Below are 16,575 nucleotides of genomic sequence, written 5' to 3'. Positions count from 1 at the left end.
TTCCTGTAATTGATATCTAGTCTCATAGTGTTGCGGTCAGAAAAGATACTTGATATGATTTCAATTTTCTTAAATTTACCAAGGCTTGATTTGTGTCCCAAGATATGATCTATCCTGGAGAATGTTCCATGAGCACTTGAGAAGAAAGTGTACTCTGTGGTTTTTGGATGGAATGTCCTATAAATATCAATTAAGTCCATCTTGTTTAATGTATCATTTAAAGCTTGTGTTTCCTTATTTATTTTCATTTTGGACGATCTGTCCATTGGTGAAAGTGGGGTGTTAAAGTCCCCTACTATGACTGTGTTGATTTCCCCTTTTATGGTCATTAGCATTTGCCTTCTGTATTGAGGTGCTTCTATGTTGGGTGCATAAATATTTACAATTGTTATATCTTCTTCTTGGATTGATCCCTTGATCATTATGTAGTGTCCTTCTTTGTCTCTTGTAATAGTCTTTACCTTAAAGTCTATTTTATCTGATATGAGAACTGCTACTCCAGCTTTCTTTTGATTTCCATTTGCATGGAATATCTTTTTCCATCCCCTCACTTTCAGTCTATATGTGTCCCTTGGTCTGAAGTGGGTCTCTTGTAGACAGCATATATGTGGGTCTTTTTTTTTGTATCCATTCAGCCACTCTGTGTCTTCTGGTTGGAGCATTTAATCCATTTACATTTAAGGTAGTTATCGATATGTATTACTATTTTCTTAATTGTTTTGGCTTTGTTATTATAGGCCTTTTCCTTCTCTTGTGCTTCCTGCCTAGAGAAGTTCCTTTAGCATTTGTTGTAAAGCTGGTTTGGTGGTACTGAATTCTCGCAGCTTTTGCTTGTCTGTAAAGGTTTTAATTTCTCCATCAAATCTGAATGAGATCCTTGCTGGGTAGAGTAATCTTGGTTGTAGGTTTTTCCCTTTCATCACTTTAAATATGTCCTGCCACTCCCTTCTGGCTTGCAGAGTTTCTGCTGAAAGATCAGCTGTTAACCTCACGGGGATTCCCTTGTATGTTATTTTTTGTTTCTCCCTTGCTGCTTTTAATATTTTTTCTTTCTATTTAATTTTTGATAGGTTGATTAATATGTGTCTTGGAGTATTTCTCCTTGGATTTACCCTGTATGGGACTCTCTGCACTTTCTGGACTTGATTGCCTATTTCCTTTCCCATATTAGGGAAGTTTTCAACTATAATCTCTTCAAATATTTTCTCAGTCCCTTTCTTTTCCTCTTCTTCTACTGGGCCCCGTATAATTTGAATGTTGGTCCGTTGAATGTTGTCCCAGAGGTCTCTGAGACTGCCCTCAATTCTTTTCATTCTTTTTTCTTTATTCTGCTCTGCAGTAGTTATTTCCACTATTTTATCTTCCAGGTCACTTATCCATTCTTCTCCCTCAGTTATTCTGCTATTGATTCCGTCTAGAGAATTTTTAATTTCATTTCTTGTGTTGTTCGTCATTGTTTGTTTGCTCTTTAGTTCTTCTAGCTCCTTGTTAAACGTTTCTTGTATTTTCTCCATTCTATTTCCAAGATTTGGGATCATCTTTACTATCACTACTCTGAAATCTTTTTCAGGTAGAGTGCCTATTTCCTCTTCATTTGTTTAGTCTGGTGGGTTTTCACCTTGCTCCTTCATCTGCTGTGTTTCTCTGTCTCCTCATTTTGCTTAACTTACTGTTTGGGGTCTCCTTTTCACAGGCTGCAGGTTTGTAGTTCCTGTTGTTTTTGGTGTCTGCCCCCAGTGGCTAAGGTTGGTTCAGTGGGTTGTGTAGGCTTCCTGGTGGAGGAGACTGGTGCCTGTGTTCTGGTGGGTAAGGCTGGACCTTGTCTTTATGGTGGGCAGGACCACGTCCAGTGGTGTGTTTTGGGGAGTCTGTGACCTTATTATGATTTTAGGCAGCCTCTCTGCTTATGAGTGGGGTTGTGTTCCTGTCTTGCTAGTTGTTTGGCGTAAGGTGTCCAGCACTGTAGTTGCTGGTCGTTGAGTGGACCTGGGTCTTACCGTTGTGATGGAGATCTCTGAAAGAGCTTTCGCTGTTTGATATTATGTGGAGCCGGGAGGCCTCTGGTGGACCAATGTCCTGAACTTGGCTCTCCCACCTCAGAGGCACAGGCCTGACACCCAGCCAGAGCACCAAGACTCTGTCAGCCACACGGCTCAGAGGAAAAGGGAGGGAGGAGGGGAGAGAGAAGAAAAAAAGAAAGAGAAGGAGAGAAGGAAGGAAGGAAGGGAGAGAGAGAGAGAGAGAGAGAAAGAAAAAAAGGAAGGAAGGAAGGATAGAAAGGAAAAAAGGAAGGAAGGAAGAGAAAGAAAGAAAGAAGAGAAAGGAAAAAAGGAAGAGAAAGAAAGAAAGAAGAGAAAGGAAAAAAGAAAGAAGGAAGAGAGAGAAAGGAAAAAGGAAGGAAGCAAGAAAGAAAGAAAGGAAGGAAGGAAGGAAGAAAGAAAGAAAGGAAGGAAGGAAGAGAGAGAGAAAGAAAAAAGGACGGAAGAGAAAGAAAGAAAAAGAAAGAAGGAGAGAAGGAAGGAAGGGAGAGAGCGAGAAAGAAAAAAGGAAGATCAGGAAGGAAGGAAGGAAGGAAGGAGAGAAAGGAAAAAAGGAAGGAAGGAACAGAAAGAAAGAGAAAGGAAAAAAGAAAGGAAGGAAGAGAAAGAAACAAAGAAAAGAAAGAAAGAAGGGAGAAAGGAAAATGGAAGGAAGGAGAAAAAGAAAGGAAGGAAGAGCGAGAGAGAAAGAAAAAAGAAAGGAAGGAAGAGAAAGAAAGAAAAAGAAAGAAAGGAAGGAAGAAAAGAAAGAAAAAGAAAAGAATGTTATTAAAATAAAAAAATAAACAAAGTAATTAAAAAAAAAGAAAAAGACAAGAAGAGAGCAACCAAACCAAAAAACAAATCCACCAATGATAACAATCGCTAAAAAACTATACTTAAAAAGAAAAAAAAAAAAAACCCAACATGGACAGACAGAACCCTAGGACAAATGGTAAAAGCAAAGCTACACAGATAAAATCACACAAAGTCCACCAACTCAATTTTCGGATGATCTGTTGTCCATTCAGGTATTCCAGACATGCAGAATTCATCAAGTTGATTGTGGAGATTTAATCCACTGCTCCTGAGGCTCCTGGAAGAGATTTCCCTTTCTCTTCTTTGTTCACACAGCTCCTGGGGTTCAGCTTTGGATTTGGCCCCGCCTCTGCATGTAGGTCGCCTGAGGGCATCTGTTCTTTGCTCACACAGGACGGGGTTAAAGTGTGGCAGAGGCCGACGTGATGGTGCAACAGTCTGAGGCACGCCGTGCGTTCTCCCGGGGAAGTTGTCCCTGGATCATGGGACCCTGGCAGTGGAGGGCTGCACAGGCTCCCGGGAGGGGAGGTGTGGATAGTGACCTGGGCTTGCACACGGGCTTCTTAGTGGCTGCAGCAGCAGCCTTAGCATTTCATGCCCGCCACCGGTGTCCGCGCTGATAGCCGCAGCTCGCAACCGTCTCTGGAGCTCGTTTATGCAGTGCTCTGAATCCCCTCTCCTCACACACCCCAAATCAATGGCCTCTTCTTGCCTCTTAGGCAGGTCCAGACTTTTTCCTGGACTCCCTCCCAGCTAGCTGTGGCGCACTAGTTCCCTTCAGGCTGTGTTCACGCAGCCAACCCCAGTCCTCTCCCTGGGATCTGAACTCCAAAGGCAAAGCCTCAGCTCCCAGCTCCCACCCCCCCCACCGGCGGGTGAGCAGACAAGCCTCTCGGGCTGGTGAGTGCTGGTTGGCACCGATCCTCTATGCGGGAATCTCTCCGCTTTGCCCTCTGCACCCCTGTGGCTGCGCTCTCCTCCGTGGCTCCGAAGCTTCCCCCCTCTGCCACCCGCAGTCTCCGCCCGCGAAGGGGCTTCCTAGTGTATGGACACCTTTCCTCCTTCACAGCTCCCTCCCACTGGTGCAGATCCCGTCCCTATTCTTTTGTCTCTGTTTTTTTCTTTTTTCTTTTGCCCTACCCAGGTACGTAGGGAGTTTCTTGCCTTTTGGGAAGTCTGAGGTCTTCTGCCAGTGTTCAGTAGGTGTTCTGTAGGAATTGTTCCACATGTAGATGTATTTCTGATGTATTTGTGGGGAGGAACGTGATCTCCATGTCTTACTCCTCTGTCATCTTGCAGGTCTTTCCCAGTTTATTTTTGTTGCTCCAAGATCATTATTAAAATACCATCCTTTCACTCTTAAAAGTAGCCCAGTTTGGATAACTAATTATGAGGTCACCCTAATATGTCTGTCTCTCCCCAACCAGAATGGAGTCTATGACTACAGGAACAATGATCAATTTATTTATCTTCAGTGTTAACACAGAGAAGGTAGTCAAACATTTTAGTAATAACTGCGCACATGAACAACTAGATAACAAACTTATTAAAAGCTTATTTTACTGATTCCTAAGACATTCCTAAGATTGTTCAATAAATATTCAGTGAAATTAAAAATTAAAATAGAAAGAAAAAAAAATGTGAATACTTCCATTAAAAAATCACTTATATACTCCAACAACACAATGAAAAAATTATCATTAATAAAACATCCGTACAGCCTTTTAGGTCTGATTATACAAGAGAATACAGACTGGAATACTATCTTCAAAATGCTGAGGGAAAAATAACTGCCAATCTAGACTTTCTCACAACTAAAACGTCATTCAAGAACAAGAGCTAAAAATTTCCAACAAACAGAAATCGTAATTTATCACCAACAGACCCTTCTTAGTTGAGGAACTTCTAAAGGATATACTTTGTGAAGAAGGAAAGTGATTCCAGGAGAACAAAAGCTGGCAAAAAACTGGTAAACATGGTTAACTTACACAAATATTAATTGTATTAAAAGAACAAAATGCTTATAATTCGAGGAACTGAAAAATAACAAGGTAGAATTATTGTACCAAATGACTATAACAAAAGGAGGGACTCATCCATAGTGGCCTTCTTCTGGAAGCTTGTCCCTTCTACCACCACCACCTCCAACCACCCACTTGATTACTAAGTGTCACCAAATTAGCTCAGTGTGGTCCCACACCATAACTGATGGTCCAGAAGTGGGCAACTGGCCCAAGCAGGAACAAACACGGACAATCTTTAGAAACTATAAACAGACTACCAAAAGCAAAGAGTGGAGTCAACAGGTCCCAAACTGTGTTAATGAAGTGCTACATGCCTTGTCCATGTCTCCTCCTATTTCTGCTGTCTGAAATGCTTCCTCCCTTTTTCTACTTGTCTAAACAAGGACCCAGCTTAAGCCTCCCCTACCCCCCTCATCTGGGCATCTTTCCTTCTATAAACAAGAAGTGGAAAATAATTAACCTCTGTGGACTGCCAGTGTACTAGGAATTTCACATACATTACCGCTTAACCTTAACTGCCCTGGAATGACAGCACTTGCTGTCTCTCCGCTCATCACAGCAGTCATTCTTCTTAAAGGATATTACCTTATTTAACAGCTTCCCAACCATGCTTTATGTTTACATGTGTTCTCTGCAGCTTGACTATAACATTCTCAAATACAGGAACCATGTCTTCTACTTCATTCTTATCTCCACTCATCTGCTCTACTTCTCCCCTTTCGAAATACACCCTTCCTATTTCTCAATCCCTTCTCATTACTACCGCAACTACTACTAATAACAAAAGCTACTATTTACAATATTTTACATTGTGCTGACACTGCTAAATGCTTTACAAACATTTCATTTAATCCTCACAATAATCCTGTAAAGTAGGTATTATTTTCCCATTTCACAGAGGAAGAAAAAGGCCTGGAGATTTTAAAGAACTTGCTCTCTCACAGGAGGATGAACCTAGATCTATAAAATATCACTGTGGACTCCCGCAACTACCACATTCCCGACTGTGGTTTCCCACCCCCCCACTCTCACCTGCAGTGACAGTTTGTACCATGTCAACTTTTAAGTTCAAACTACATTTCCCAGAATCCTCTTCCCACATGGTTCCAGGTTAGAGCTGGCCAAAGATGGAAATTACTCTCGGAAGATTATGGTTAGATGCAGAGTTGCCAGAAGATTGCACCGTGTCTCTGCTCTCCCCTGTACTGCACACAGCTCTTCTTCCTGATTGCCAACCCTGCTGACCAAACAGCAACCTCAGCCCCACCACCAAAAGCCTGACAGAAGACCACAGAAGAGGTAGCTATGCAGAGGCAACAGCTTTCCATACTTTCCACCAGCTCTACTGTGCAGTCCCACTCCAGCAGCTGGGCATACCTAGCTTCTCAGATTCACCTGCAAACTCTGACTTGCCCACTGCACCACTGCTTCAGGAAGACTGATTAGTGACTTCTCTGATCTGCCGATTCCTCCTTACAGACTCTGGTTTCCAAGTTTCTCCCACGACTCCGTAAGGTCTTCCTCCTTTCATAAATCCCTTAATTCCATAATACCATAGCAGTTCTTCTTCTGTGATTGACTCCTAACCCATGCAACTACTCAAGCCTCCCCCTATCTACTGACCAAGATCTCTGCAACTTTCCCTTTTGAAATCTTCCTGCATAACCAAATCTAGGCCACTCGGTCCTTTCATAATCTCCAATCAAGCCTTCTTTTATAGGTTCTGAGCTGTCCATCTTTGAAAACAGGCTGAAGTGTCCCTCATTCTAAAGAAGCTGTATCTCCCTTACTTGATCCTCCCATTTGCAAAAGAGCAAGATTTACATGAGAGAAAACACTAGAGTTTAGTGTTAATCAGATTAACAAAAGCCAATACCAATTTATTAACTAAGGATAAAATAAGCCAAGCACTCTTAAGGTACTTCTGTGCTTTGGTTAGAGATGTGAAGATGGAGAAAGAAAGAATAAGGATACAGAAAGATTCTGAGGGAAAAAAAAAATTTGCTGAGGTATAATTTGTCCCAAATGGTTTTTCCATTGGGAAGTAGAAAGCTTCATTCTTTTATGTAATCGTTTTGGACTTATCCAAGTACATCCATAAATTATTTTAAAATTTCTAGTGGGCATAAAAGACTGCATGTACAAGTTTTCCAATACTTTTTTTTTTTCCTTTTCCAGAAAGATCTTCCCTCCCTTTTGGCTAAAGTATTTCCAAAAATGTATTTCACTAGTCTTGGCTCCCCATTCATGAGAATAATGTAGTTCTTCTCTGTTATTTTCTAGGGTTCAATGCTTACTATCCTGGATTTTATCACTAAACTGATCTATGAGTGATTCTGATTTCTATCGCATCAGTCCTGAAGTTATTCATTCACTCTTTCAACAAGTATTTACTGAGAGCCTACTATAGGTTACCATAGTTCAACACAAGGTACTTGGCTATAAACTACCTTTAAGTAAAAAATCTCATTCTGACAAATTAATCACATTCAAAGAGAGCTATTTATCTTCCAAATGCTGCCCTATAACTAACCTTCCCTGGACTGTTGTCATCTTAACAACCTCCTAACCAAAAAAACTTAAATCTCTTTTGACTCTTTACTATTTTCTATTATGTTGTGGATCTCACAGAATCAGAGACTAGACAGGTCCTTAAGAAATTAACTAGGGCAACTTTTTCAAATTCAGAAATGTTGAAGTGGGCTTCCCTGGTGGCGCAGTGGTTAAGAATCCACCTGCCAATGCAGGGGACAGGGGTTCGAGCCCTGGCCGGAAGATCCTACATGCCACGGAGCAACTAAGCCCATGTGCCACAACTACTGAGCCTGCGCTCTAGAGCCCGTGAGCCACAACTACTGAGCCTGTGCACCACAACTACTGAAACCCACGTGCCTAGAGCCCGTGCTAAGCAACGAGAAGCCACCGCAATGAGAAGCCTGCGCTCCGCAATGAAGCGTAGCCCCCGCTCGCCACGACTAGAGAAAGCCCGCACGCAGCAACGAAGACCCAATGCAGCCAAAAATAAACAAAAATTTAAAATAAAAGTTTTTTTTTAAAAAAGAAATGTTGAAGTCACTTTATCACAGTCTATTTCTAATTAATGGCAGATTTAAGACTGAACTCAGGCTTCCTACCTACCATCAGTGTTCAACAAACAGCATGAAATACAGTTTGTAGTTTGTGGTACTCACTTCAGGAACACTAGGCAAGATACATCCCTGAGTAAACCTTCTAACCCTAAGGCAGTATGCAACAGTCCATGACTATGGGACATAACTTTGAGATGCTGATTAATATATATTACATGATCTTAAGAACACATAACTCATCTAACCTTTCTCATATCATGGGGCAAGATTTATATATGCAGGTACATGGTGGTTTGGGGGTGAAGTCAATAGAATGCAGGCAGGTACTGCTCACAGGTCAGACGGTTAATGTTGCACCATCTCTCAAAGTAGATCTTCATCAACACTAAGGCGAGCTACCTTCTACTTCTTTCATTTCCTTTTAATGTCTAAGCAAATCAGAAAGTTTGTAAATATAGTTTGACATTATTTCATACTATACAATAAAATATTACTAATTTTACAAAGCAGTCAACAGGCTACTTAAAAATGCCTAAACTGATTTAAAAATGCATTAAAGTCATCATATAAATCATGATATTAATTCTCCTTAAAGTTAGGCAGAGGACATTGGTCTCATTTCTTTCATATTAAAACAAAAGAACAAAATATTTTGGGTTAATTTAAAACTCCACAAATACGATTAAAATGTAGCCAAGTCAGTCAAACTTAAGAGTAATCACAAACTTATCAAATAATGATAATGATAATGAAGCATCTTCAAGTCACAAATCTAAAATACAATATGAGTTGGAAGTATTTAACAATAGCACAGAAACAACTAAAAACTGGCTTCACCTTAGACTGCAGATCTGTTCTCAAAGACTTACAAAAATAATAAATATTATCTCATATTCTCCCACTAGCTCCTATTAACAATTTTCAAAAACTTTTCGAGGGACTTCCCCCGTGGCGCAAGTCTCTGTGCTCCCAATGCAGGGGGCCTGGTTTCAATCCCTGGTCAAGGAAATAGATCCCACATGCATGCCGCAACTAAGAGTTCACATACCACAACTAAGGAGCCCACGTGCCGCAACTAAGGATCCCGCCTGCCACAACTAAGACCTGGTGTAACCAAATAAATAAATAAAATTTTTTTAAAAAAACAACAACTTTGGGCTTCCCTGGTGGCGCAGTGGTTGAGAATCTGCCTGCTAATGCAGGGGACACGGGTTCGAGCCCTGGTCTGGGAAGATCCCACATGCCGCAGAGCAACTGGGTCCATGAGCCACAACTACTGAGCCTGTGAGTCTGGAGCCCGTGCTCCCCCAACAAGAGAGGCCATGATAGTGAGAGGCCCGCGCACCGCGATGAAGAGTGGCTCCCGCTTGCCACAACTAGAGAAAGCCCTTGCACAGAAACGAAGACCCAACACAGCAATCAATCAAGCAATCAATCAATAAATCTTTAATAAAGAAGGCTAAAATTAAAAAAAAAAAAAAAAAAAACAACTTTTCCACAGCCTTGCCTCTGTGGTAGAGCTGTTCACAAACACTTAGTTTTCTCCTGGGCGTATGGAAGTATTTTATTGAACTTCCCCACCCTGTTCAACTCGGGCAGGCACCACCTTTTAAGACTCCTATAACAGTGCAAAAGGAGGTCTCTTCTGTCAACTCCCTATTCATTTAATAAACATTTGGCAACAGGCATTGTGCTCGGTGTTGGGGCACCAAAATCAACAAAACACTGCCTCTGTCCTTGAAGAGCCAACTTCCCAGGGGAAGGCACAGAGATGTGCACAGTGCAATGCGGTCAGTGGGTGGTCGAGGCAGGTGCAGAGTGCTCAGGGAGCATTCTGCCTGAGGTAGTAGCGCTGAGGGGACCCAATCTGGGAATTATCAAAAGAATACTGATAAAATCATATCTTAAACTATTCTTTTAATTGGTCATTATTAATCATTAAAGTCCACACTAAATGACTAACTGCACAACTGGGGGAAAAACTCTAGAAAAAACTTCTGAAGTTTATAAACCCCACAGCGCTTTTTAAATTTATGGTACTATGAATCTCAAGCGTAACACTCTTGAACACTTATAAGAAAGGTGGTGAGCTAGTTACCAGAGGAACTCCAAAGAAGATTCTACCCCTATCCTCCTGACAAAGTATGCATAACAAAAAAAGTAAGCAACAAGGGTTAAGTAACAATAAAGGCAACAACACAAGAGATGTTACAAAGCAAATATGTGATTAACCAGAATGAGAAACAGTCAGCCAATGTTCCTAATAAATCCCAAGGATATCCTAGATAAAAGACGAAATTATACAGACATGTTTCTTATAAATATGTGTGTATAAAGAGGTATACCTCTGCACAACGCTTGAGAATAAGGGAGAAGTTTTTTAACTTCCATATATACAGTTCATCCTGTTTATAAAAGAGATGTGTGGAAAACCTTCATGTAAACTTGCTTCATGAATTAAATCATACTTTTAATGAGAAAATGTGTTACTTAAGTAAGTTCTATTATGAACCCTTCATTAAAACAATCACCTACTAAATGTCAGTTAATTCGTTGGGAAATAAATTCAATTTTATATTACACACAGTTGATTTATTTCTATGTGGCTTAATTGAAGTGAGGTTTGCCTCTAAATGTAACCAACATGTCTCATTATCAGAAATTCACAAATGTTTACTAACAATCATTATGATGTAAGAATACAGGGTGAAATTTAAAAACTTATAATCCTTGCACTTCACAGAATGGTAGAATTAGGCCTAGAGTTTAGATCTTCTGATTCTCAATCCAGTGCTCCTTTGTATTACACCAGAAAACAGACAGTTTTGTCAAAACGTTTTCTAGTAAAGCCATTCTCCCTTTATTGTATTTCTGGCTATTCCTGTGCAACAAATACTGGCTAAGAAAAACTGAAAAGAAACACTCTCCTGGAGGGAATTCCCTGGTGGTCCAGTGGTTAGGATTCCACGCTTTTACTGCCGAGGGCCTGGGTTCAATCCCTTGTCGAGGAGCTAAGATCTCACAAGCCACACAAGCTACGTGGCACAGCCAAAAACAAAGAAAGCCAACACACACACACACTCACACACACACTCACACTCCCTGAGACAGACAAAAGAGTACAGGAAAGGACAGGCATTGAATTTTTCCCATTTTTCTCGGGCCAGGTTTCTTTTTATTCATAAGAGGAGATACCTTGAATTCATGATTAAAAATCTTTAAAATCCTAGAAATCAGAACCTAATATAGCTGCACAGATTTTTACAATTCCTGTGATGTTGTTACTATCTATAGACCAACAAAAGATTGTTAACATTGAAATTCAAAAGTTACCTTGACAAGGATCAGCAATAGATGCAGCAATACATAAAACTATTAGGTGAAAGATTACTGGAGAACAGGCCAGCACTAGAGTGCTAATTTATCATGCCAGCCTACTTGCCAACTGCAATGGGGAAAATATACCTCACCTTAACCCCCACAACCAAGTGATCAAACTCAGCATCACAAATAACAGGACTTGACAATATACATCCCCTGATGGGAAGCAATATAAAGTACATAGCAACACTCAGTAGTTATTCTTGCCCAAAATATTTAATTTGAAACTAATCAATCCTTTAAACCTAACTTACAGTTAGTGTAGGGGGAAAAGAGGAACATGCTAAATGACACGAGGGAAGAATATCAGACAAATCCAGAATGTGACTCATTTTATAAGGTAACTAGCTTGATCTCTGAAACAAAACAAAACAAACAAAAAAACCCACCATTTTAAAAGGGAGAGGTAATGGGACTTCCCTGGCATTCCAGTGGTTAAGACTCCGCACTTCCACTGCAGGGGGCACGGGTTCGATCCCTGGCCAGGGAACTAAGATCCCACATACCATGTGGCACAGCCAAAAAACAGATCGACAGATAAATAAAAAATAAAAATAAATAAAAGGGGGAGGTGAGGCTGTTCTAGATTCAAAGAGATCAAAGAGACTTAACCAAATGCAGTGAATAAACCTTGATGGGATCCTGGTTTGGTGGGATTGAGTATAAAAAGCCGTAAAAGACCGTGCAGCACAAATGGGGAGATTTAAACATGGATAGATACTAGATTACATTAAAAAATGATCAATAAGAAACTATTAACTACCAATAAAAAGTATTAACTAAGAAAGTTAACAATAACGGTATTTTGGCTATGTAAGAAAATGTCCTTATCTTTGGAGATGCAAGCCGACATATTTAGAGGTAAAGTGTCATAATGTCTACAGCTTAGTTTTCAAATGGTATGGCCAAAAATAATATACGCGTATTTATACACAAAACAAATACGGCAAGATGTCAACAAATGAAACTAGAGAGTTATCATACGGATGTTCAATATTACCAACTTCCTGTGTACTTGAAATTGTTTTATAATAAAAAGTTGGGGCTGGGTTTGGGGGTGGTGGTGGGAGGGAGCCTAGAGAGCTCCAATTCTACAGGGGGAAAAAAAAAAAATCAACCTGAAACCAAAGCTGTGGGCACTGCCTAGAACCAAACATGATTTCATTTTAATATAGCATCTATTAAATATAGTTTACCCCTTTGGTAGCAATAAGGTAAACTAGGAATGAAAATTCCAACTAAAACACTGCTTAAAAGATTGAATCTATAATGTAATACAATTATTTAAGATAAATCTTTAATAGTTATTTCTTTCAAGAGAGACACATGGAGAGCATGACTGGATAAGCATTCTACAATGATATTATATTCAACAAGACTCACCATACATTTATATTTTAACCAAACAACAAATCAATCTGTGAACCATCCACTTCTTAACTATATAATTCGACCTTTTCTCTACAGACATTACAAAGACATTCAACTACAAATTTTCTTAAACCTGATAATATACTAAAAGAAATTATAAAGTACTACAATTTTGGGCATCAATAGATTTCTTAAACATTTACAACTATGCATGAAGCTTTAACTACTCAAAGGGATTTATCAACACTTTCTTCTGTAAAGAGAAATGTAAAGAACTTTAGTTTTTCCCTAACCATAACCAAAGAAACAGTACAGGCCAATGTTAAAATGAGAATTTCAGTTAGTTTATAAACACTCATTAGTTGCTACATATAAAGGAAAGAAAAAAATCACACCATTAAAAGATAACTTTTTACAATATTCTACACATTAAATTTTGACACTCCACTCAGAAATATTGCACAAATTAACGCACAAATTACTAAGCGTGTTGCCATTGCCACATAATCCAGCAACAAATTTTGCAATAAGGAAATCTCAAGGAAATCACCCAACTGCGAGTTCCCTGTACGCATCAAGAATTACACAAGTAAAATTGTAACTTTTCAAGAAACATGGAGTTTTACCAAATCTATTTCTTCTTTTTGTTAAGAGAGGAAATATTTTCTGCTCATTCAGTCCCACTGCAAAAAAACAAAGTAAAGGTGCATGGAGTCACCTTTTAAAAGTAATTTTTTAAAAAAAGAGCCAAGAAAATCATCTGGCTAGGCTGCAGCAAAACACATCGAACAGCCTACATTACGGGCAAATGAACTCTACCTATGTATTTAGAATTTACTCCCAAGAAGAAACTTTCCAGCTATTCTCATTTTCCTCACAAATTTATTTTCGCAAGACCCAGAAATACGATTCTACAGAAAAAACATCATATTCGAATCAAGACTTTCCCAGATTACCAAACTGCACGACCTTGGGCAAGTTCCTGAATCTGAGCCTCGATTTTTTCAACTGTAAAATGGGGAGACACGTACCCACCTCACTGGGCTTCGAAGGTGAAGTGAGACAACGCACGACAAATACCGGGCGCGCATTAAGTGGTAAGTGCTAGCTAAACGGTCCGTAAACAGAAAGGGGCCTCGACCCTAACCACTAGTGAACCACGCGGTAACAGGGCAAAGACAAGCACTTTCTCGCTCACTACATATAACATTTCTGCTTCTGCCAAGGACCAGGGACAATCTTCCTTCCCAAAGCCCTGCAGAGTACGCGTCTGACAGCTCCACCGCCCAGCAGTCTAGTTCGCTCAGACCTGGACTTCAGGACAGGATGCAAGGGGCCCGAAGCCCGCCCACCCGGAGCGAGGCAACCACCTAGCGAAACCTCCGCCCCGGGAGCAGCGCACAGGCCGGCGGCGGCCCCCTCCCCACGTCCGGCCCGCACCCCCGCCCCCGCCCCCACCCACATGCGCGCGCCCGAGCACACGTACCGGCCGCTCCGCGGGGACATAGGGAGCCGCAGGCCCACCCCTCCGCCCCCGCGCGGCCTGTCACCGCGCCCCCCGGTCGGGGGAGGCTGCGGGCCCCCGGGAGCCGGAGGGGCGCACGAGGAGTCGGGCGCGGGCCGGGGGGCCAGGCCCGTCCCTCCTTCACATGGAGCCCGGGCCGGGCGCGTGGGCCGTGGCGGCCGGCCGGAGCCTCTCGGAGCCCCTCGGTGCTTCTCGCCGCTGCGGCCCGGAGGCCCGCGGGAAGCTGGGTAGGAAAGGAGGAAGCCGCGGCCGGGCGCCGCCGAGGCCGGAGAAGGGGCGGGAGCGGCGACTCCGCGGCTGGGAGCGCCGGGCCTCCCGGTCGTGGTCGCCGCCGCCGCCGCCGCCGCCGCGGGCCGCAGGACCCCCGAACGCCGCACCCAGCGGCCGCACCGCCCTCGTCAGGAGCCGCTGCTGAGGGCAGCCCGGCCGCCACTACACACGGACCCGTGACGTCGGGCGTAGCGCGGCACACGTCACGGCCGGCTCGCTCGTGCGCGCGCAGCCCTCCGCCTGTCGGGAGCGTAACCCGCCGTGGGCGCGCGCCCGCCTGGAGCGCCGCGCGCAGACCGAGGAGAGCGTGTCCGCGCCTGCGCAGTGGCCGGTTGCGTCCACGCACGTCCCGCTGCCCACACCCGCTCTGCCGTGCGGAGATGCCCGGCCCGGGCCCGGCTGCCGCGCCCCCTTGTACTTAGGTCGTAGCTACCGGTTCCCGGCCGGTGAGCCGCGCGCACACACACGCGCGCACGCATCTCGGTCCCCTCGCATCTGCGGGCGTCTTCGGCGCCGAGATTCCAAAGCAAACCTCGAAAAGGGTCTCCCGCGTGGCTTCGGGCAGAGCGGGGGCAGCAGAGCAAGAAGAGGCTGCGACCCACTTCGAGTCCATGGCAAGTCGTTTGCAGGCGAAAAGCCATCTGCCTCTTCATTTTTGGATCTGGTTTCAGAATTTTTTCCTAAAGGACTTACGAAATTCTTGTCGGCTTGTCACCTGACCGTAAACCACCCCCCTGGAGATCAGCCTTCTAAGTTTTATAGTTGTTTTCTGTTTAGTTATAACATGTATGTATTCGAGGTCGGCCTAGCAAGTATTACTTTTTCAGTTTAACAGATGTGGAAATCTCGGCCCAGAGAGATGAGTTGACACCCCACCCCCAGAACTCGTGGCAGGGTCTAAACCCCAATCTCTTTCACCGAATCCATTTTCACTCCCTCTCGCCCCGCGGGATAAAATACAAATTCATCATGCTAGCGTTGGAGGCCTCTGTGATATGACTAACGTACATTCCGATTGTTTTCAGCCCACACTACTCTGATCCGGAAAGCATCTGTCCCGCCCCATCTCTTCTTTCCTCAAATACCCCCTTAACAACTTCCTGTGCCATTTCTCCTCTCTCTCAGCATCTGCTTGGTTTCTCAGTACGTTGTGGGTCCCACCTGCTTCCTGACTTTTCCAGACCGAGAGTTGGGGGCGGCACCCACCCAGAGGTAAGCAACTGCCCCAACTCAGGGCCCTAGAGGGCAGGGGAGCTGGCATCCGTGGGGCAGGGACTGAGGAGGAGTATGTTATGTAATAAAATATCTGGATCCCCTTCGTGGAATTTTTATTACAGACCCATTAGCGGTGTTGTCAAAGGAGCAGGAACAGAGATGTTCATTGGCAGGTTTTTGTAACAGTGAAAGCCTGGAAACCTAAATGACTATAAGACTGAGCTGACAGTGGTTCATCTGCTCTGCGGAGGATTAGGCAGCCAACACAAAGAAGGGCTAATGCTGAAGGACTTCAAAAATACACAGCTAAATAGAACAGCAGACTGCTCCCACTAATTTAAGAAGTGGAGGAATTTTAAGCTTACATACGCATAAAATCAGTCTTTAAGATTGCTTTTGTTTCTAACATCTAATCCTGGTAGACCACAGAAAAAAAGGATCTCAGTATGCTTGGGCAGGATTTAAATCTTAAACTTCTATATTGTTTTGAACAATTCCTGGCCTGACCACATAGCAGGCGCTCAATAAATACTTGTTTACTAAATAATCTAGAGATGGAGATGGATTTTTCTTCACACCTCTGCTCACTCCTTCCCTCTCTACCTGGGGACTTCATCCACCACTGGTTCCTTAGAAACACCCCACGTGTACATTAATAATAGTCTCTTTTTTCTTTTTCTCCAGTCTCTTTTTACATTGGTGAGACTCTTGCTTAGACGTTAAATTTCTGGCATCCTGGGTTACTGTAGTATATATGATTACAAATTAGTGATCTCAGGCTTTCTTTTCCTGGATGAAACCTTCATCGCACAAATATTTGTTGCTTTTGCCTCCCTGCTCTGTGCCTGGGATTACAATGATAA

General features: G+C 42.8%; 1 protein-coding gene across 1 annotated transcript in view; it reads right to left on the bottom strand.

Moving 5' to 3' along the window:
* The window catches only part of MAP3K2 (mitogen-activated protein kinase kinase kinase 2), a 96,573-nt gene extending 81,880 nt beyond the window's left edge, over window positions 1–14,693 (bottom strand). Inside the window, exon 1 of the mRNA XM_057551073.1 lies at window positions 14,189–14,693. The gene's annotated coding sequence lies outside the window, so the exon portion shown is untranslated. The remainder of the gene's footprint in view (window positions 1–14,188) is intronic.
* Window positions 14,694–16,575: the final 1,882 nt, after the last annotated feature.

This window comes from Balaenoptera acutorostrata, chromosome 8, assembly GCF_949987535.1.
Source record: "Balaenoptera acutorostrata chromosome 8, mBalAcu1.1, whole genome shotgun sequence".
Lineage (NCBI taxonomy): Eukaryota > Metazoa > Chordata > Mammalia > Artiodactyla > Balaenopteridae > Balaenoptera > Balaenoptera acutorostrata.
The sequence above is the reverse complement of the archived record's forward strand: the minus strand, read 5'-3'. Positions and strand labels throughout refer to the sequence as shown.